The 23,447-nt window shown below is 44.4% G+C and overlaps 1 pseudogene; it reads right to left on the minus strand.

The window, feature by feature from the left end:
* Nucleotides 1-5,410: 5,410 nt before the first annotated feature.
* Nucleotides 5,411-8,230, minus strand: LOC143685635 (keratin, type II cytoskeletal 8 pseudogene; annotated as a pseudogene).
* Between the last annotated feature and the right edge of the window lie 15,217 nt (nt 8,231-23,447).

Consider the following 23,447-nt stretch of genomic DNA (forward strand, 5'->3'; position numbering starts at 1 on the left):
TGCCTGGTGCTTAGTAGGTGCTCAGTAAATATTAATTTCCTCTCTCCCCACTGGAATTCCCTGAGGACTTCCTCTGAGGACCTTGTGCTCTTGAAAAGGAGATCTGTCTGAAACTGTCCTTTACCTCTCTGCCCACAGTCAGAAGTGCCTGGGAGCGTGTACTTGACTCCTCTGTATAAGGCCCTGGTCACTTTAGCCTCCCCCCAGCCCCAGACTCCTCTAAGGGTGGAGTGGTGGGAGGACTCAGTCCTGCCCCCAACCTGGGGCCTTCTTCCTTCACACTCCAGTCACTGGAGCTGCTGGCACTAGAGATGTCTGGGAGGCTGATTTAGTTAAGGAGGAAGGTGAAATCTGGTCCTGCTCAAACCACTTTCCCATCCCCATGGTTGGGGGGGGATACATTGAACTTCCCCCTACAGATGCTGTGAGCCCCAGGACCCGGGTTTTGGGGCTTATCTTGCCCTGGGCTAGTGGAGGGAGGGGTGCTCCAGGCCCCCATCTGTCTTATGCCCGAGGCCTAGGGGTGGACTCCTGCCTTGTCTCTTGGCCAAATTCCTGGTGGTCCCACTGTGAATCCCACGGACTGCCCTTATCCTCGCCTGTGTCAGGCCTCGCAGCCTGCACTCCTCAAGGAGGTCTTCCTGGACCCCAGGCAGCTGCTGGGGCCAGTCTCCATGGCAGCCCCGGGACAGACCCAGCTCTGCCCCTCCTGGGCTAGAGTCCTTTGTCCAGTCACCCTTATCCATGTTTTACCGATGGAGAGCCTGAGGCTCTGAGAGGGTGAACAACAGGACACTCAGTAGGATGTGCCAAAACTCAAGTCCAAATCTATCTGGCTCCAGAGTCCCGGCTTCCCCATTCCTATGCCCTTACCTCCCTGGTAACGCTAGTCCTGAGAGAGAGCACTTAGCAAAGGAAGCGTCCTCCCCACCTAAGTCGTGTGGCTTTTTAAAGGGCCTTGTTCCTCTTTGCCTAGGATGGACTCCCTATGCTCCGTCCCTGAGAGGGGGAAAGAAGAGGCAGTAAATTCCCTTTGTGTAGGTAGAGAGACTCTGAAGGCCTGGTGGGAATTGGTCATTAAAGCTGAATGATAACTACAGGGGCAGGCTTGCCCTGGACTGGTTTTACTCTAACCAGGATCATCTGGTGAACATGGCAGGCCCCAGAGAGAGGATGGGCTGTCAGGATAGCAGTGCAGGGAGACAGATTAGAGGACGCTGTTCTGGCTTTGATTTGTAGAGCTCGCTGGGTTCCTTTAGATCTCCGTACTGACCATTTAGTACCCCATGTATGTCCGTTAGGACTCTTCTGGTTGCAGGTGACAGAAAATCCTCCTCAAAGTGGCCTCAGCAAAAAGGAGGAATCTGTTGGTTCACATAATGGATTAGTTTGGTCGTAGGACCCATCTCTTAGTCTGGTTGCCCATGGTTGTCAGCACTCATCAGCTCACCCAAACCAATGGAAAACAAAAAGCTTCTTTTTCCCAGAAGCCTTACATTTCATTGCCTCTAATGAATATATGTGCCCATCCCTGAACCAATCACTGCAGCTGGAGGTAAGGGTGGTAGAAATAAAGATTGAATTAATTCGGAGCCCATCCCTGAAGCCATGGGTGGTATAATCACCAAACCACTTGGGAGAGTGGGGAAAAAACGTCCCAAAGGAAATTTGGGCTTCTGTTTTGAGAAGAATGAGCAGTGAGTGCTGGGCAACCAGTAGCAATAGCCCCCATACTACTACATGCAGCAAAGAGAACTCCAGCCCCACCCAAAAGCCCAGTCTTCATTCTGAAACCCCTCTCTGATCCTCTCCTTTCATCTCATCTCATCCTATCCCTGAACTTTCACCCAATCACCGTTTGGTTAGGCTCTCCAGAAGCAGAGTCTGAGACAAGGATCTGGCTACACATGATTTATGGGGGGAGTGGCCTCAGGAAAAAGACAGTGAAAGAATTTGGCAAGGGAAGCTGGGACTACTCCCTACCCCAGCATGTAGTCTCAGCTGAACTCTGGCTTCAGTCTGACTTTGCTGAGTGCTTTAGAGCATCAATTGTACTAAAGAACTGATCCCTCCTTGAGGCAAGCAAGCCTTTTACAACCCCCTTTTCCCATGTCAGCTAGTCATTGGCTGTGGGCTACCCAGGAGAATGGCTGTGACCTCTCAGGGGAGCATGCTTCCATTCTCCAAGGGCAGTTCTCAGGAGATGGGGGACAACTAAGAGTCCTTAGCAGCTCATACAGCAGGAAAGAGGATTTGGGCAAAGGGTCCATTCCTGGCACCTTGCCTTGCTCCTCAGACTGAACATTCATTTCTGTTTCCCTGGCGGTGACCTGGCTTCCTCAGTGATCCCCTGAGCTAAATCACCTTCATACTAAGAGCCTCCTACCAGTGACGCCACCCACACACTGGTCCATGTTCCTACCTGGCCTCTGGAGCAGGAACCAACCAGAAATAGCTGCCCTGCATGGGATGGAGCCTGCTGCTGAAGTGGCATTTAGAAGGGGCTGCCACAGAAGATCATCTCCAGGGTTCCTCTGCCTCACTCTTCTCCAGCTCTGATCTTCATCTGCTACTTCAACTCTGGGCTTCCTGGAGGCATCTCACGTCACTTTCTGCTATATGTGTTCGTATGTCCTCCCAGGATAGTAAATTCTGTTGGCCCTTCCAGTTCCCCAGCCCTTGATTCTTCCTTTGGCACCTGATCCCTTCTGACAAGAGTTGTTAAAATTAACCTTGTTCCCAGTTGCCAGCTGCTTTTGGAGCCTTGTATTCTGCCTGGCTTGGAGGCTTTGCTTATCTGGTTTAAGAGTGACTACCCTATACAGACTTAAAGGACAAACAACAAACATGTGAAAGACTGCGACCAACAAGAGGTTAATACTCTAATATACAAAAATATTTTATAAATATATGAACACTGCAACAAGGAAATTGGTCAAAGGACATAAACAGGCAATATCACAAACAAAGAAATAGAAATCATCAATATGCATATGAGAAGGTGCTTGACCTCACCAAGTAATCAAATAAATTCAAATGAAAAGTGCAATGAGGAATCATTTTTTCATTTTTCCATTGGCAAATATTCCATACTGATGAGAGTGTAGGGAAATGGCACTTTCCTGTCCTGTTGCTGGGACAATAGGAGAGTATAAAGAGGTTTATTTCAGGAGGGTAATTGAAACCCTTGGCAAGCCTGAAAAACATGCATAACCCTAGAATCTTCCATTCCACTTCTTGGAATTCATTCCATGGAAGCACTGGAAGATATACCCAACAATGTATGTGCAAAGATGTTTATCTCAGCACTATTTATAATAGCAAAAAAAAGGAAAAACTGACCCATCAGTAGAGAACTGGGTAAATCAATTATGGTTCATCCATATAATGGAATCTTATACAGCCATTGAGATTATGATGCACATCTGTATCTACTGACTTAAAAAGAGACCCATGACCCATTAAATTAAAAAAGGAGGTGTATTAGCCAGGGTTCTCTAGAGAAACAGAACCGACAGGAAATCTCTGTAAATATGAGATTTATAACAGCGTCTCACACAACTATGGGAATGGTGGAGTCCAAAATCCGTAGGGCAGGCTATGAAGCTGGCGGCTCAGATGAAAGGTGTGGATGAACTTCACAGGAGAGGCTTGCTGGCTGAAGAAGCAGTGAAAGAGTCTCTTTTAGCCCTTACAATTATTCAACTGATTGGATTATCTCATTGGCGGGAGGCATGCCTTAGTTGATTATAGATGTAATTAGCCACAAATGCAAAACTGAATGGTGATTTAATACACCAGCCTTCTACTTTATTAACCGGCCATGAGATACCCTTGCAACAACAGTCAGGCCAATGCTTGCCTGATCAGACAATTGGGCATCATTACTTGGCCAAGTTGACACCAGAACCCAATTGTGTTAGTTAGATTCAGTTGTCGACTTGGCCAGGTGAGCATACCTAGTTCTGTTGCTGCGGACACAAACCAATGGTACATGAACCTCATCTGTTGCCAATTACATCTGCAGTCAACTAGGAGGCGTGTCTGCTGCAATGAGTGACCTTTGACTTAATTGGCAGGTGCTTAAATGAGAGAATGCAATGTAGCACAGCCTAGCAGCTCGACATTCCTCATCCCAGCACTAGCAGCTCAGCCCAGGCCCTTGGAGATGCAGAAAGAAGTCACCCCGGGGAAAGTTGTTGGAACCCAGGGGCCTGGAGAGAAGACCAGCAGAGACCATCCTGTGCCTTCCACATAAGAAAGAACCTCAGTGGAAAGCTAAGCCTTTCCTCTGAAGAACCAACAAAATAAATCCCCTTTTATTAAAAGCCAATTCGTCTCTGGTGTGTTGCATTCTGGCAGCTAGCAAACTAGAACACCAACCATCACAGGAAGTTACAAAAGATCATGTACAGTGTATTTCATTTGTGTTGAGTTTTATACCTATGTGTGTGTATATTCCCAGGAAGGTGTGGGTGGTAGGATTAGTGGATTCTGTGATTTGTACTTTCCGACGTCCCTTGCCTTTTTGGGGTAACCAGTCCTCAAAGTCCTTCTGGGTTCCCTACCCGCCCCATTCCCAACCTGGTGGCGCTACCTCACCCTAGCATCAAAATGACTGGTTGTGTCCAGGCTTAGGGGATTGACCACAGATGGGGGCACAGTCTGAGCCAATATGGATTGTGCTAAGGCCCCTAAGAGATTGTGTTGAGTGATAAAGCTCTCTAAAATCATATCGGAGAAAACAACATCTAATGACCATGAATGTGATGGTCAGGAATTCGGAGAGGGCACAGTAGGGATGGCTTGTCTGTGTTCCACGTGTCTGTAGCCTCAGCTGGGAAGCTGTAGTTGACTTCAACAGCTGTGGGCTGGAATCTAGAGAGTTACTATTATTATTATTATTATTATTATTATTATTATTATTATTATTTTGGTGTGTGTGTGAAAAGGAGTAAATTTCAAAGTACATTTTAAAAGTAGTTATAGAACTGATTTCAACGTTTGATATGAGTTACAATCACAAAATTGCAGGTTTTTTCCTTGTAGCTGCTCCAAGACACTGGAGGCTAAAAGAAATATCAATAAAATGATGCAGTATTCATACTCATTTGTTAAATCCTAACTTCTCTGTTATAACTCCCCCTTCTCCTTTGATCTTCCTTCCAGTCTTCAGGGATATTTGGTTATGCACATTCTAATTTTCTTCTTTATATTTTTGGCAGGGGGAGGTTGGCAGAGCCAACTGAGGCTTTATTTTGGAAAAGGCAAAATTGGCTTCTAGGCAGGGACATGGGTAAGAAGAGGTACCCTATGTCTCCTGTTCCCTATGCCCCCATCACAGCTCCTTGTCCCCAGGCTCAGGGCAGCCATGGCAGGGGGGTAGCCTGGGAGGGGCTGCAGGGGTAGTTCACTTCGGCAGGTCATCGAAGGACTCGGACACCAGCTTCCCATTGTGAGTCTCAGTCTTCTCCACAACCATGGCTTTGGTGGAGCTGGTGCGGCCGCAGGAGCTGGAGCCCCCACTGGAACTGGAGCTGGACTGGACGGAGCTCAGGCCGTAGTTGTTGCTGGCGCCTGCGAGGGCCCTGAAGGCAGGGCTCAGAGGCTCTGATTAGCCCCTGGAGGTCGTTTATGAATACTCATGTTCTGCATCCCAGGCTCCAGCCTGCTTTCCTCAGCCTCCAGCAGCTGCAGCAGGTGGTGATCTCAATGTCTGGGACCAGCTTGACATCCATCAGCCCCTGGTACTCGCGCAGCTGCGGTGCCATGTCCTGTCTGACCTGGTGTGGCGCAGCCTCCAGCTGGGCCAGCTTGGCACTGGCATCCTGAGCGGCCAGCTCCCCACGCTGCCTAGCATCAGCTATGACGGCTTCCACGGCAACCCTCTGTCCCTTCAGGCCCTTGATCTCAGCTGGACCGGCTGATGCTCTGTCTTCATGCGACAGAAGTCATCCCTGCGCTTCCCAGCCAGTGTCTGCAGCTCCTCATACTTGGTCTGGCACCTGCTCTAGGCCGTGGCCCTGCTTCAGCTGGCGATTCCTCATACTGGGCCCTGACCTCAGCAAAAATGAAGTCCACGTCCAGGGAGCGGCTTTTGTTCATAGGGAGGACCCCAGACGTGTCCGAGATCTGGTCCTGCATCTTGTGGATCTCCTCTTCATACAGTTGCCTGAGGTAGTTAATCTCATCAGGCAGCCCTTCCAGGTAGGACTCCAGCTCCACTTTGTCCATGTGAGCTTCATCCACATCCTTCTTGATGAGGACAAATTCATTCTCCATCTGTTTGCGTGATGATCTCATCCTCATACTTACTCTTGAGGTCCTCCACCAGCCCCTGCATGTTGCCAAGCTCTGCTTCCAGCGTCAGCTTCTCCTGGCCCAGTGTCTCCAGCTGTCTCTGAAGGTCATTGATGTATCTCTCAGTCGTCCATGTTGCTCTGAGCTGTCTTCTGCTGCTGCAGGAGGTTCCATGTGATCTCCAGCATCTTGTTCTGCTGTTCCAGGAACCATAACTTGCCAATGATCGAGGGCCTGAAGGGGCAGAGGGTTGCCGTGGAAGCCACCATTGCTGATGCTAGGCAGTGTGGGGAGCTGGCCCAGCTGGAGGCCGCTTGAGGGTCTTGATCTGCTCCTTCTCCTGCATCTGCACAGCCTGGATATTGGGATCCACCTCCAGATTAAGGGGACGCAGAAGGCGTCAACGTGATGGCTGTGATGCTCCCTGCACTCCCTGCCCTGCTGTAGCCCCTGACGAGACCCATGCCAACACCCAGGCCACCCCGGAAGCTGCTGCTGCTACTGCCCAACCAGGAACAAGCCAAGGAGCTGATGTGGGTGCCAGGCCCACTCGTGTACGAGCGGCTGCTGAAGGCTCGGAGGGCCAGAGGTGAACACCTTGTGGGACTACTGGGTGACCCTGATGGACAAGTGGAAGCTGCAGAAGTGAGCGGGTGGGCCAAACCAGAGACTGAAGAAGGAGCCGAGCACTGCTGCTTCGTGGTTGCCCACCTAATTTTTTTTTTCATGTTAAAAAAGGGTTTTGATGGTATGGGATAGGAGGATGGAACTGGCTGATGTTCTTGGAGAGATTGGCACCTCTGGGTTTTGGGAACCATCTGAAAGTTTTAGGTTTCTGATAAGTAAACTCAGTGAGTACAGCTTTGATAGGACCTCATATAGAGCCCTGGGCGTTTTTTTATTTTTTGTATGCTGTGTGGTGGGGGTCACATTTCATACTTTTTCCATGTCAGTATCCTGTTATTGAAGCCCCATTTGTTGTTGTTGTTTTTTTTTTTTTTGGAGGTGGGGAGTGGCGTGCACCAGCCAGAAATCGAACCCAGGTCTCCTGCATGGCAGGTGAGAATTCTACCACGGTCCCACCCTCGCACCCCCACCCCCAGGTGTTCTTTAGGGTTAACAGGAAGGATGTTGGTTGGTGTTTGGCAATGTCTAGCTGACGCTTGCATAAGAGTAGCCTCCGGGATAGACTCTGGTCTCTAAATGAACTCTCTCAGCCACTGATACCTTATTTTGTTACATTTCTTTTCCCCATCGTGGTCAGGACAGCATTATCGATCCCACATTGCCAGGCTCATCTCTGGGAGTCACATCCCACATTGCCAGGGAAACTCATACCCCTGAATGTTATGTCCCACGTAGTGGGGGGTGGGGTGGGGTAATGATTTTACTTGCAGATTTGGGCTTAGAGAGCGAGAGAGCGAGAGAGGCCACATCTGAGTAGCAAAAGAAGTTTTGTGGAAGTAACCCCTAGGCGTAATTATAGGTAGGCTTAGCTTCTTTGCTACATAAATAAGTTTCATAAGAGCAAGCCCCAAGATCAGGGGCTTGGCCTATTGACTTGGGAGTCCCTAGTGTTTCAAGGGCTTCCCAGGTGGGAAAGTTTAATAGTTCTATATTTTTTCTTCAATCCCTCAAGGGACTTTGCCAATACTTTTTAATTATCTTTCCCACATATTCTGGGATGTATCTGAGTTTTACATTAAGCTATACAGAATTACAAGCCCTCATTCCCATTCTGGGCTCCACGTGTTTTGGGCTGTTTAAATGATGTATCCAGGCAGGTTGAGTTAGATTGTGTACTACAGAAAATTTAGGTTTTGAACAAAATAAAGCTCTCCTCCTTTTGTCTTATACAGTAGGTGAAGTTCTAAAATGCAAACACTGTCATCCTTTACTCTGTATTCTGATTCACCTTAGCCCCAACCATACTGGCTTCATTCTTATCAATCTAGAGAATTCTTCATGTACCGTCTGGCACCTGGGATGACTGCAAGCCTGGGCTTACTTGGGTCTGTTGACTGGAGCACCTACGTATGGGCTGCATGGGACTTGGGCTGCCGGGAGCTGGGTTCCAGGAGGGAGCATCCCCATTAGGGAAGAATCTGGAGCATGAGTGTTTCAAGAGACAAGGGCAAACACTACAAGGCTTCTGACTTAGCTTCAAAAAACTTGCCAGCATTGCTTCTGTCTCATTCTATTGGTTACACATGAATCACTAATGTCTCTCAGATCCAAGGGGACAGAATTAGATTCCACCTCTGGATGGGGAAGTGGCAAGGTCACATTGCAGAGGAGCGTGTGCAATGGGAGATACTCTTGTGGCCTTGTATGGAAAAAGACACTCTCCTGGAGACTTTCTTTCTTCCCCACTGGACTTGAAGCTGAGATTTGTGAGATCCGAAGCAGCCACAGCCACCTTGGAACCAGCAGGGGAAGCCTGTGCATAAAGCCCGCTTGGAGAACAGCCAAGGATACAGGGGAGCAAAAATAAGGGTGAGAGCGAGGCGGGGTGGGGCGGGGGAGGGGACAGGTTCAGGGGCGTGATCACGCACGGCACCTCTTCGAACCAACCCCACCCTTGACTCCTCAGACCCGTGAGCCAATAATCCCCTTATGCTTAAGCCAGTTTGAGCTGGGTTTTCTATCACTTGTAAAAGAAATAATCCTAATCAATACAGGTGGGAGTTTACAGGATTTTTATTCCCTTTTTATACGTTTCCATATTGCTTGAGTTTTCAGCAATAAGAACGCAATGTTTTCATCAAAAAAAAAAACAAAACTGAGCAGCCATTTGTGAGCCACCAATTAACACTAACCGCACACTGATGGATCTGAAAGCTGAAAATCCTTGCCTACCATATTTTTGTGTGTGTCCAAGTACAGCACCTCCCACTCCCACCCCACGACGCCTCACTGGTTCCTAAGTGTTCTCTAAGCTTCAAGCACCTTCCGACTATTCCATTCAACGTGCAGTCACTGGCATGGGGGATCCCAGCCCAGCATGGCACCTGGCCTCCAGAAGACCTCAATCTAGACAGGAGACAGAGGAGGGCGGAAATCATTCTGATGGAGGGAGACTGCTGTAAGTGCTAGGACGGAAGTATCATGTGCTATGGGAAGACAAGGACAAAGAGAGGAAAATTCTTACTAAAATGGGAGTGAAGGGGACATTCCAGACAGAGAGTACAGCCTGACCAAAGGCCTGGTTGTAGAACGGTATACGATGAATGGGTGACATGATACGAAACAGGGCAATTAGAGGAGAGGGAGCATGTTGTGGGAGCCCAGGGAGAGACAGGGAAGGTAGTTGGGAGCCCAAACTGAATGCCAGAATAAGGGGGACTGGCTTTATCCTGAAGATAATGGGGAGCCACTGGAGGATTTAAACAGAGAAGTGTCATGATCAGATTTTGACTTGGGAGAGTGGCTCTAATGGTGGTGTAGAGCGGGTGAGGGTGGGAGAGAGGCGACAGCAGCAATAGGCCAAGTGATCAGGAATGAGGACTTATGTTATCTTTCTTCGAGGATGCTGAAACTCTGTCTCAGCACCCCCTTCTCCCCAAGAGCAGGCCTTCCCTGCTGCCCCATTCCAGGGCCTGTGCTTGGGCAAAAGGTCATTCTAGTGTTCTCCAGAGCCATGCTGTGACCTCAGTCAGAGCTCTCGTCCTGCCAGAGCCCCATTCATTCTTCTCCCTCACTACACTCAGTTCCTGAATCCAGTTAGGGTGTGTGGGATATCCTATATCCACCCTCATTCAATCCACTTGAGTGACGAATCTCCAGCCTGGAAATAAATCTTTAAATAATAGTAGCTTAAAAAAGCAAAAACCACAACAGCCACCACATACTGCAAAACAATAGAAACATTTTACAAGAATTGCATGGATTATCCCATTTAATCCTTCAGTAGCCCTAGGAGGCAGATACCATTCCCATGTCCATTTCACAGATGGGAAAACTAAGTCTGAGTCATTAATATTTATGGATTGAGCTATGTCACCTAAAAAGATATGTTAAAATCCTAAGCCGTGGTCCCATGACTGTGCTCATATTTGGAAATAGGATCTTTGAAGATGTTATTAAAGACAAAGCTAAACTAGATTGAGTAGACCCTAATCTGCTATGACTGGTGTCTATCAATATCCCTTCCCAACATGAAAAAGTTAGAATGGGCATAGCCTGAATACCCCTAAAGAATGGGAGAAAGATCAAAGAAGAAGGTGGAGTTATAACAGAGAAGATAGGATTTAACAAATGATTATGACTGCTGAATCATTATACTGATATTTCTTTTAGTCTCCAGTGTCTTGAAGCAGCTAGGAGGAAAAACCCTAAAACTGAGGAACTGTCGCCCATACCGAACTCTGAAATCTGTCCTGTAACTGATTGTTGTGCTGTGCTTTAAAATTTACTGCTTTTTTTGGATTTGTTATTTTTCACAATAAACATTTAAATAAATAAATACTTTTTAAAAACGTGACCGGCATCCTTGTAAGGAGAGGACATTCGGGCACACAGAGAGAAGGAGGCTATGTGACTGTGGCAGAGATTGGGTGACGCCACGAAGCAAAGAACTCCATGTACCGCCACCAGCCACCGCCAGGATGCTGCAGTCTTCCGGGAAGCGTGGCCCTGTGGGCACTCTGGTTTTGGACATCTAGCCTCCAGAACTGTGGGGCAGTCGATTTCTGTCATCCTAAGCCACGCGGTTGGTGTACACTGTGATGACAACCACAGGACAGTAAGATAACGCCGTCGCCTCTCCCTCTGGGGCTCCCAGTGGTTCCAGCACCAGCACAGAGACTCTAAATAAATGCATGGGAGGTTGACAGGAGGAGTCGGAGGCTCCCTGCTCTGCTAGCTGCCGTGGGGGCTTCCTGTGCTCCAGGGGATGGGCTGTGTCCCCGGAGTTCCCCTGAAGCCTGCCGTGCCCTCTCCTTGTGAGGTCCGGGGAGGTCTTTCCCAGCTTGCGGGGTCCCCATCAGTCCTACCATTTCCCCACCCTCAGCCTTCTCTTTCCCAAACGGCTGCTGATAAACCCAGATAAAGAGAGTCTGGTAACTAGTTCAAACTCATATACCAGAGCCTAGAAACATTTTTTTTCAACCAGGAAAAAATACAGAGGGAGAAAGAGAGAAAGAGACAGAGCTAGGCATTGAGCTGGAGGCAGACGAAGAAGCCAGCGGGAGCAAAGTGCCTTATTCTTTAAGTGTCCTTTGCATCAAGAATTCTCAAAATGGGGGAGAAATTGGCACAGCCTTCAGCAGACAAAATTGAGCAGTTGTGGTGTGTGGCGGCCTGTGGTACTTAAACGCAATAGCCGATCTAATCACCAGTCTCGTTCTCAGGGAAGCTTTTTGCTGCATTTTAGCTACAGAAAAGCATTGCCCTTCTCTCTTTTGTGGCTCGAGCTGCTATTTAAGAAAGAAAAAAAAATCGATATGCCTTCTCTGGCTTTCAGTCTTTTTCCCCCAAAAGGTGTTTCTTTTTGGGGGGGGAAGAGGTGGCGGGGTGCGGGGTGCCGGGGAAGGGGGGGGGAGTCGAAGAACGTTTTTGTCATTCATAAGCCGTGGTGACAAATCCTTGACATCATTCGTGGCTCCTATCGATCAGCTCCATCCGCGGCACCAGAGGACAAATAGAAATCATTTGTCTGTCTTGGCTCCCAAACAGCCCGAGACAAAGGGCTCGGCCAGCAATCAGCAGCTGGAGGTATTAGCAGCGGGTCAAGTTCAGAGGTCAGAGGTCAAACAGGTTGTCATCAGTTTCTCACAGCTATCAGAGCAAGGGCAGGGGAGGGGCCAAGAAAAAAACCACCACCAACACAGCTGGTTCTTATTAGCCAAATCCTGCCTCCCTGTAAAGAGAGATGGGCCAGCCGGACCCATACCCACCCCAGGGACACCCTGGGGTGCTGGGTTTCATGTGCTGGCGGCAGAGCTGGGGGTGGTGAGAAAAGAAGCAAGATCTGAGCTCTGCCTCCCGCTATCCATCCTTCCTGCTCTCCCAGGGGAAATCCTGAGTTATTCTGAACTGGGCCCTGAAAGAGACAGAGAGATACCACAAGAGAAACCAAGCAAGCAAGTTAATCCTGTAAAATTGGAAGTGGCTTAGATGGCCTGGGAAACGGGAGGTAGCAGGGTCAGTTGAGTCATTTTAAGTCCCTGATTACTCACCACCTGCTTTGGTTTCTCTTCCTGCTCTCGGGAAAGGTGTGGGAAAGACACCAGTAGCAAATGCAGCCCAGAGGAGTGGCACACATGGGAGGCGACTTGGGAAGTGCAGGAGAGATGTGACTATTAGGGTGGCCCTTAACAACTCTCATTGCTGAGCACCCAGCACCCATACTGCTCTCACTAGGCCCCACAAGAGTACTGTGAGGTGGGGCTTACTGATCCCATTTTACAGATGAGGAGACTGAGGATGAGAGAGATCAGGTCACCGGTATCCTTGACGCCTCAAAGGGACCCCAGCACAGAAGGACCCTCAGGGAACACAGGTCCACCTGGTAGGAACATGGGAGTTGGCACATCGCCAAATACCCAAGGACTCTATTATTGTATGAAATTGAAAGGACCCAGAAATGGAACTTGCAGCTCCAAGGAAGACCCCACACTCAGGGAGAGAAAGGCAACGGAGGAAATGTGGACCTGGCCAACTGGGGACATTTTGAGCCCTGGCTGACCCAGATTGGACTGTGGGACTTTACCACACTAACCAGGTATTGGATCCAGGTTCCAAGAGCCAAGTGTCCCTCCTAATAAGGTAACAAGAACAGTGGTTTCTCTTCCATGCCTTGAGTCGGCACAAATCTACAGACAGATGAGTGACCTGCCGCTCAGGACGTCTGCTGGAACCAGGAGACCAGGGATGCACCGTCATGGAGATGACTAGGGAATACCGTGATGTACCTGTTAGTCCCAACTCTCTAAGGAGCCTGTAAGAGGTGGGAGGAAAGGAAAGGCAAACGGGGTAGTGGAGTTGGGTGGACTGGGATCTTTGAAAGAAACCTCAGTGATCCGCAGAGCAAAAGTCCTTCCAAAACAGGAGCCTTTAAAAATAACTGAGGGTGGGCAGGCCACGGTGGCTCAGCAGGCAAGAATGCTTGCGTTCCATGCCAGAGGACCCGGGTTCGATTCCCGGTGCCTGCCCATGTAAAAAATAAATAAATAAAAAAATAACTGAGGGTTCAGCTATAAAAGGTTAGCATGAGGGATCTACAAATCTACATGGGATAAAGCCACATGGAACTAGACACACACAGACACATAAATGAGTGCATGTAAAACTGGTGAAATTTTAAGACCAGTGGATTGTACAGTGTCCATCACCGGGCTGTAATAGGCTACAGTTCTGCAAGATGTTACCATAGGGGAAAACTGAGTGAAGAATATAGGATCTCTCTTTTATTTCTTATAACTGTATGGTAATGTACAATTATCTCAAAAAATTTTAAAGTTTTTTTAAAAGTTATAAAAAGTAAAAAAAAAAAAAAACAACGGAAAACTAAATTCTGTTTCCCAAACAGAGCTCCATCCCCTGCTGCTCAACAGGGAGACGGGGAGACGGGGAGACAGGGAGACAGGGAGACGGGGGAGACAAGGAGACAGGGAGACAAGGAGACAGGGACATGGGGAGACAAGGAGACGGGGAAACAGGGAGACGGGGAGACAGGGAGATGGGGAGATGGGAGACAGAGGAAAGCACATGCAGGAGAGAAATAACCCATAGGATCCACAAACTCTCAATGTAGAAAGCAAATAAGAACGATTCACATTATATTCAAAGACACATTATTTTCCAGGTTTTTTGGAGAAGAAAACTGAGGCTCAGAGAGCTGTACTCAACTGCCTGGGCCCACGGTGGCCGAGCTGGCCTCCCGGCCTGGGGGTGAGGACCCGACAGCCTGAGCTCTTTCCACCATCCCCCAGCAGTCGAGCTGGTAGTGTTCCTATTTCCAGAACTCCAAAAACTATGCTCTCCAAGGGAATTTTTAGTCCAAGGAACAAAGCATGTCCAGTCCATCAAGTATTTACTAAGAACTGCCACCAAAGAATATAGAGGGGTAGGTTTAAAAAGAAAAGGGGGAATTAAGGGGAGTAAGAGTTATTGCTTAATGGGTCCAGAGTTTCTGCTCGGGCTGATGAGAGAGTTTTGGTGACAGGCGGTGGGGATGGCAGTACACTGTGCATGTGATTAACACGCCGGGATTAGCTACTAGAAAGTGGTTAAAGTGGGAAAGCTTACATTGTATATATGTCACTACAATAGGAGGGAAGGAAAGGAGGGGGGAGGGAATGGAAAGGAGTAACACAAGCTCCTACCCTCAAGAATCTGAGTGTTTGGGGTGGGCCACGGTGGCTCAGCAGGCAAGAATGCTTGCCTGCCATACCAGAGGACCCCGGTTCGATTCCTGATGCCTGCCCATGTTAAAAAAAAAAAAAAGAAAAGAAAAAGAATCTGAGTGTTTGATTGTGAACATGAAACTAACACACCTAAAGATGAGCAGAACCTTCTCATGAGCAAGGCAGGGTCTGAGCAGGGCATGGAGAGCGGATGGCTAGGAAGGGGGCCCCTTGGAAGGGGACGGCTGTGTCTTAAGGGTCATGGTTTGGTTTGCTTTAATTGCTGCCTTTAAAATAGATAATAGATTTACATGGTTCACTATTCAAAGGGTTCAGAAGAATAGACAGCGAAAATCTCCCTTCCCCTCCTCTTCCCTGGTCACCCAGTTTCCCTCCCTTGAGGCAACTGATATTATTGGCTTCTTACGTATTCTTCAAGAGAGGTTTCAGGCATGTACAAGCCAATATATATTAGAATAATGTATATTAGAAGAGTTTGATAGGAAGAGCAGAAAGAAGGGGCACCAGGGAGGATAGAATAACTGTAGAGGAGAATCATTCTTACACTCAGAAATTTTTTGTCACTTTGTCTTAGGAATGTCTCTTATAAACAGCATATAATTTGATTTTAGTTTTGTCCCAATGTTTGTCTTTGTCTTTTAATAAGGAAGTTTTACACATTTACAGTTTTTCCTGTATTTAACTTATTTGGTCTTCCTGATAGACAACAGAGAACAGAATTCCTTTCGTGAAAACAAATGCCTTTTGGTTTTATCTCCTGGTTAATTTTTTTTTTAAGGTCTGCACATCTTTAAGGACGTGAATGCTATTGATTAACTTAAAAAAAATTGTATTAGAGCAGTTTTAGATTTTCAGAAAAATCATTCAGAAAGTACAGAGTTCCCATATTAACCCCCATGCAGTTTTCCCTGTTATTAATGTTTTGCATTAGTGTGATACCTTTGATACAACTGATGAAACAGTACTCCTATAATTATATTAGTAACTGGAGTCCACTGCTTACATTAAGGCTCACTTTTTGTGTTGGACAGCTCTGCTTTTTTAAAAGTTATTATATTGCGATAACACATATACAACCTAAAATGTCCCCTTTTAACCACCTTCAAATACACAATTCAATGCTGCTAATTATGTTCACTATGTTGTGCTAATATCACCATCATCCATGACCAAGACTTTCCCATAAGCCCAAGCAGAAACTCTGTCCCCATTAAGCATTAACTCCCCATCCCCCACCCTCCACCCTGGTATTCTGAATATTGGAATCTATGAGTTTACATATTCTAATTATTTCATAAAAGTGAGCACAGACAATATTTGACCTTTTGTGTCTGCCTTATTTCACTCAACACTTCAAGGTGTATTCATATTATCACATGTATCAAAACTTTATTTTTTTTCATGGCTGAGCAATAGTCCATCATATGTATGTATCATATTTTGTTTATCCATTCATCTGTTAATGGGACACTTGGGGTACTTCCATCTTTTTGTGATTGTGAACGATTCTGCCAAGAACTTCAGTGTGCAAACATCCATTTGAGTATCTGCTTTCAGTTTCTTTTGTGTATATACCTGGAAGTGAAATTGCGAGGACATATGTTAATTCTGTATTTAACTTTTGGAGGCACCATCAAACTCTTTTTTCACAGCAAATGTACCATTTTACATCCCTACTAACAATGCACAAGGGTTCCTGTTTCTCCACATCCTTGCCAACATATAATTTTCTGTTGGTTTTGTTTTGTATTTTAAATAGTAGCCATTCTAGTGGGTATAAGGAAGTAACCCATTGGTGTTTTGATTTGCATTTCACTAATGGCTAATGATGTTGAACATCTTTTCATGTGCTTACGGACCATTTGTATATCTTCTTTAGGAAGATATTAATATGCCTTGACCCTTTTTTTTTTTCACATGGGCAGGCTCCAGGAATCAAACCGGAGTTTCCCGCATGGCAGGTGAGAATTCTGCCACTGAGAGATCGTTGAACCGCCCTTGACCCATTTTTAAATTGGGTTGTATTTTTGTTGTTGAGTTGTAGGAATTCTTTATATATTCTGGATAGTAAACCCTTATTATATGATTTGCAACTATTTTCTCCCATTCTGTAGATTATTTTTTCACTTTCTTGGTAGTATCTTTTGATGCACAGATGTTTTTAATTTAGATGAAGTCCAGTGTATCTATTTTTTTCCGATTGTTGCTCATGCTTTTGGTATCATATCTAAAAATCCATTGTCTAATGCAAGGTCCTAGAGATGTTCCCCCAGGTTTTCTTCTAAGAGTTTTATGGTTTTAGCTCTTCCATTTAGGCCATCGATCCATTTTGAGTTGGTTTTTGCATATGGTGAGGTAGAAGTTCATTCTCATTCTTTTGCATGTGAATATCTAGCAAATATTTTCCCAGTACCATTTGTTGAAGAGACTGTTCTTTTCCCCATTGAATGGACTTGGCACCTTTGTCAAAGGTCAGTTGCCCATAAATGTGTGAACTTATTTCTGCACTCTCTGTGTTCTGTCCTGTTGGTCTATTTGTCTATCCCTGTGCCAGTACTCCACTGTTTTGAAAGCTTTGAAAACAGGAAGTATAAGTCCTCCAACTTAGTTCTTTTTCAAGCTGCTTTTTGGCTATTCAGGACCTCTTCACACTCCATTTGAATTTGAGGATTGGATTTTTCATTTCTGCAAAAAAGGCTTCAAGAATTTTGATCAGGATTGCACTGCATCTGTAGATTCCCTTGGGTAGTATTGAAGACTTAACAATATAAATCTTCCAATCCAGGCAACTGGGATGTATTTTTGTTTATTTAGGTGTTCTTTAATTTCTTTCAGCAATGTTTTGTAGTTTTCAGTGTAAGTCTTTCACATCCTGGTTAAATTTATTCCTCAGTATTTTATTCTTTAGATACAATTATAAATGGACTTATTTTCTTAATTTACTTCTCCGCTTATTCATTGCTGTTGTATAGAAATCCAACCAATTTTCACATGTTCATCTTGTACCTGAGAACTTGTCTGAATGCATTTATTAGCTCTAATAGGCTTCTTGCAGATTCTTTGGGATTATTATGTATAAGAGCACATCATCTGCGAATAGTAGTAGTTTTACTTTTCCTTTCAATTTGGATGCCTCTTATTTTTCTTGCCAAATTTCTCTGACCGGAAACTTTTTTTTTTCCTGACTGGACCTTTTAAGACAATGTTTAATGGCAGTGTTGACATTTGTTTTGTGACCCATTAAATAGTCTATCCTATAGAATTATGATGGGAACCTGGGAATTCTGCTCCTGTTGGGTAGAGTGTTCTAGCTATCTATATATGGTCTAGTTGATTTACAGTGTCAGTTAAATCTTCTATTACCTTATTTATTTTCTGTCCAAATTTTCTATCCATTATTGAATCTCTTATTTGTTTTAATAGTTTGTCCATAGATTTATCTTAGGTTTTTAAATTTAGAGTATAATCCTCACATATATATAATGATAATGTGGTTTTTAAGTTTCATATTTTTGTATTTCATATCTTTTTCTTATCTTAGTGCATTGGCCAGGACTGCCATTATGTTGTTAAATTGTAGTGGTGACATGAGGGGTCCTTATCTCTGGCTTTAGTGGAAATGTATCTAGTTTCATTATTAAGAACTATGTTTGCTGTCTGTTTGGCAAAAATCTTTTACCAAATTAAGGAAACGTCCTCTATTTCCAGCCTGCAAAGAGTTTTTGTATGAATGGGTCTTGAATTTTAGAGAACTTTATTCTGCATCTGTTGAAATTATTATTTGTGTTTTCTCTTTTCATCTGTCAATTATCCCTTTTTTTTTTTTTTGCATGGGCAGGAACCTGGAATCGAACCAGGGTCTCCGCCATGGCAGGCAAGAACTCTGCCACTGAGCCACTGTGGCCCGCCCCTACTTTTCATCTTTTAATGTGGTAAACTGATAAACTTTCTAATACTGAATCATCCTTGTCATTCCGAGATAGACTCCAGAGTTGAATTAAATTTGATGATCTTTAACATAAAATATTTGTATATTTTTTATAAGTGATATTGACCTATAATTTTTTTCCTACTTGTGGTTTTCATATCAATATTTTACTTGCCCTCATAAAATGAGTTGGGTAGATTTCTCTCTTGATCTGTCTTCTGTGATAGTTTGTAAATGTAGGAATTATCTCTTTATTTAAAGTCTGGTAAAAGCTGTTTGGGTCTGGTGCCTTTGAGAGGATTTATGGAGAGATGACTTTAGTGGCTATAGGTCAACTCAAGCTTTGTATTTCTTTTGGGGCCAATTTTGGCAATTTATATTTTTCTAGAAAATTGTCCATTCATCTAGATTTTCAAATGTATTTGATAATAATTGCTCGTGTTCTCTCAATATTTTAAATGATACAACATTACATCTATTGTCATGTTCCCTTTTTATTGATAAAATTATTATACCTTCTTATCTCTTTTTTCCTGATCAGTTTTACCAAGGTTTGCCTATTTTAATATCTTTTCAAAACTAGCTCAATCAACTGTAGATTTTGATGAATATCTCAGCTATTCTTTTCTTTTCTATTTCAGTAGGTCCTACTTTTATCTTTAATATTTTCTTTCTCTATTTGTTTGTTTGTTTGTTTGTTTGTTTTGTTTTTTGCATGGGCAGGCACCGGGAATCGAACCCAGGTCTCTGGCTTGGCAGGCGGGGACTCTGCCTGCTGAGCCACTATGCCCTTCCCTGTATTTGTTTTGAATGTGTTCCTTTATATTTCCAGTTTCTTGAGCTTCTGTAGTTTTGCAGCAGAGACTATTGGTACCTACCCAACAGCAATCCCTTCCCCCTTATTTTTGGCCAAAAGAACTCCAGTTTTATTCAAGTGTCCATGCACTTCAGGGAAGGCTGGTCCCATCCACAACCCTTGGATGAATCCTGATTAAGCTATGCCATTGTCATAATTTCACTCCCCTTGCCAGTCATTGGCTTAGGAAGGGATATATGAGATCCAGTTCTGGCTGGTAAGATATAAGGAAAAGTCTGTTGGAAGGAGCTTCTAAAAAAGGGTTGCTAGATCTAAAAAAGAACTACAAGAAAAATAAAAACTATTTTTGGCTTCTGGACATGAATATGGCAGCCTGTCTCCTAGATGGTTCTGAATGACTTTTGCCTCCTGCTTGGTATCCATGCTCTTGTACAGTCTCTTCCCATAGTGAATAGGACTGACTTGTGTAATCAATAAAATTTTGTGGAAATGATGGAGTACAGCATCTAAAGTTAGATCAATATTTAAAATGATAAAACATTACATCTATTGTCATGTTCCCTTTTTATTGATAAAATTATTATACCTTCTTATCTCTTTTTTCCTGATATAAAACTATTATACCTTCTTATCTCTTTTTTCTTCTTGTAGCTTCTGCATTGCTTCCCTTGGACTGCCCACTCTGAAAAAAGCCGGCTGCCATGTCATGAGGACATTCGAGCAACTTGGCAGAGAGGCCCATGCAGGAAGAGCTGGGGCCTTTTGCCAATAACCAGTGTCCTCTTGCCAGGCAGTGCCTACAGCCCCAGCCGACATCATGACTGTAGACTCGTGAGAGACCTTGAGTCTGAACCACCCAACTAAGCCACATCTGAATTCCTGATCCTCAAAATCTGTAAAGTAAACAAATAAACGTTTATTGTTTAAGCCACTAAGTTTCGAGGCAACTCATAATGTAGCAAAAGATAATACCATGTATCATAAGGTACTTAACATCTTGCCCCGGTAAAGGAAGCTAGCTAACAAGTGGGGAAGGCAGAATAGGAAGGTGACATCATATAAGCTTTAAATGAACCAATCTTATCTCAGAATGCCTTATTATAAAGTTAATAAATCCCCTTACTGTTTAAGCTATTTTGAACTGGGTTTTCTGTTACTCAACAGTTGAAAGTGCCCCACCAGATAGATATTTTTAAATCCATGCTGTATGAGTCAGGATAAACTAAGTTTTGCTGCAATAAGAAATAACTACCCAAATCCCAATAGTTTAAAACAAGAAAGGCTTTATTTCTCTCTCATGCTACCAGTCAATGACAGGTTGACTAAGGGGCTCTGCTCTATATCACCCTCACTCTTGGACACCAGCAGACGGAGAGCCATTATCTGGAATGTTGGTGGTTGACGTGGCAGAGAGAAAGAGAGCACTGGGCAGTCTTGTACCAATAATTAAATGTTCCCTCCTGAAAGTGACTTTAGTTAATGATAATCCTCTGAGTTGATCAGCCCCATCTAACCACAAAGGGCCAGGAAAAGCAATCCTACCATATGCCAGAAGGCAAAGAGCTGGAAATACTTGGTGATACATGCATTTAAGCCTATACACATTCCCCTCTAAATACTGCTTTAAAAGTTCCTTACAAATTCCCCTCTAAATACTGCTTTAAAAGTTCCTTACAAATTCCCCTCTAAATACTGCTTTAAAAGTTCCTTACAAGTTTTACCTAATACTTTTATTATCATTAAAAAAATAAACTTTTAATTTAGAATAGTTTTAGATTTAAAGAAAAAATCTGGAGTATTCCCATATGCCTCACACCCAGTTTCCCCTATTATTGATATCTGACATTAGTATGGTACGTTTGTCACAATTATTGAGTGAATACTGATGCATTATTATTAACCGAAGTCTATAGTTCATTCAGATTTTCTTAGTTTTACCTAAGGTCCTTTTTCTTTTCCATGATACCGCATTACATTTGGTCATCATGTCTCCTTAGGTTCCTTTTAGCTGGGACAGCTTCTCAGATTTTCTTCATTTCTGATGACTTTGTTTGTTTTAAAGAAGTACCAGTCAGGCATTTTGTAGGATATCCTTTAATTTGGGTTTGCCTGACATCTTCCTCACGAGTAGACAGGGGTTATGGGTGTTCGGAAGGAAGGTCAAGGGGAGATTGTTACACCACTGAGAGGACGTACCACCAGCGTGACTTGGCACAACTGGCGTCAGCCTTGATCACCCAGGTGTGCTTGTCAGGCTTTTCCACTGTGAAGTTCCTCCTTTTCCACCCTTCCACTTCGTACTCTTTGGAAGGAAGTCACTGTGCTCATCCCATAGAATGGAGAATTATGTCCCATTTCCTCGAGGGTGGAGTATCTACATAGATGATTTGGAATTCCTCGGCATGAGAGATTTGTCTACAGTCCCCCATTTATTTACTTATTCAGTCATTTATTTACATCAGTAGGGATTCTTGGATACTTGGAGATTTATTTTATACTTTGGGTAATAATCCAAAATACTACGGTTTTTATTTTGTTGCTCAGATCATTCCAGCTTTGGCCATTGGGGGCTCTATCAGTTGGCTCCTGGGTCTCTTAGACATATTTCCATGGACGTGGATGGTGGTGGTTGTTGAGTACTTCTTACTTTTTGGCACTACAAGGTGCTCCAGGCTCACGCTGTTTATTTCCTGCCCCAGTTCTAGAATCAGCCATTTCTCCAGGGAGCCCTGTTCCTTTTATTGGAGAGTGTTAGAAACCAAGAACTGGGCAGACGTGTGTTCATTGCTACTGGGGAGTTACTGCTGCTCGGCTCTCTCAGATGGTACAGCAAGGAAGTATTTATACTTCCTTGTATAATATGTACATAATACCTGTGTTATGTACATATATCTATAAATGTTTCTATATGTAACCATCTGTATCTATATTAAGCTAAACAGGAGTTCATATTAATGTCTCCAAATGTTATCCCCAGATCATTTTAGCCTCAACCTTTTTGCTTACCTTAACCCCCCACTCCAGCTGTGAGAAACCTGGCTCCCTCCATCCCCTATCCATTTAGTTAAATGTTCAATTCCAGTACCCATGCACTGTGGTTTCAGAATTGTTAACCCTCTTATTATCTTTAATTATAAATAATTAACTTCCATTGATTTACTCAACCACGAATTATTTAGTAGTTTGTCTTTCAGTTTTGAAACATAAGTTTTGTTAGCTCCCTTTCTGTGGATGATTTCTAATTTTCTCGGATTGTGGGCTGAAAACCACTTGTTCCATACAATGTTGATTCTCTGGAATGTTTGAGACTTCTGTGATCTAATATATGTTCAATTTTGGTGACTGTTCAATGTGTGATTGAAAAAACATATAAATTTTGGTACATCTCCTCTGTGCCATTAAAAACGTCATTATGAAAATGTAGAAAGTATACCAACGTTTGAGATAATGTGAAATGAAAACACAAAAGAATGCTCAACGCATGCCATATTTGCAGCAATGTAAACTATTCAGGCATAAAAAACAAAGACTGGAAAAGAACATGCAAAAATGAAAATAATTATCAACATACAGGGTGGGTTTCTGGGTAGTTTTTCCCTCCTCAAAATGGTGTTCAGTGTTGTTAAATTTCTATAATTTCTAAAACTCTTAAAATATTTAAGCTGGTAAATATTGGTTTGGTAAATTTAAAAAAGATCAAAGATATTTAATTCCACATATATATATATTTTGAGCTCCTGCTATCTATCAGACCCCACGTGGGGCCCTGCAACTCCAGGAATGAGAGAGAAATCAAGGTCACTTTCTTCAGACAGTCTCGGTTCAGGGAGGGGCAGACCAAACACAGGGGACCCCTACACAAGGCAGATGGTGAGAGGATCCTGCGGAGGGGCAGAGGTGGTGCAGCTGGAAGACAGGATGGGGAGAAATCCATTTAGATGCATCCGGGGGGGTGGGGTGCGGGCGGGGAGTGCTGGAGACCTTGGAGGGGCGGTGGGATCTGTAGAGCATCTCAAGGAGTGGGCACAGGGAG

This window comes from Tamandua tetradactyla, chromosome 6 (assembly GCF_023851605.1).
Source record: "Tamandua tetradactyla isolate mTamTet1 chromosome 6, mTamTet1.pri, whole genome shotgun sequence".
NCBI lineage: Eukaryota > Metazoa > Chordata > Mammalia > Pilosa > Myrmecophagidae > Tamandua > Tamandua tetradactyla.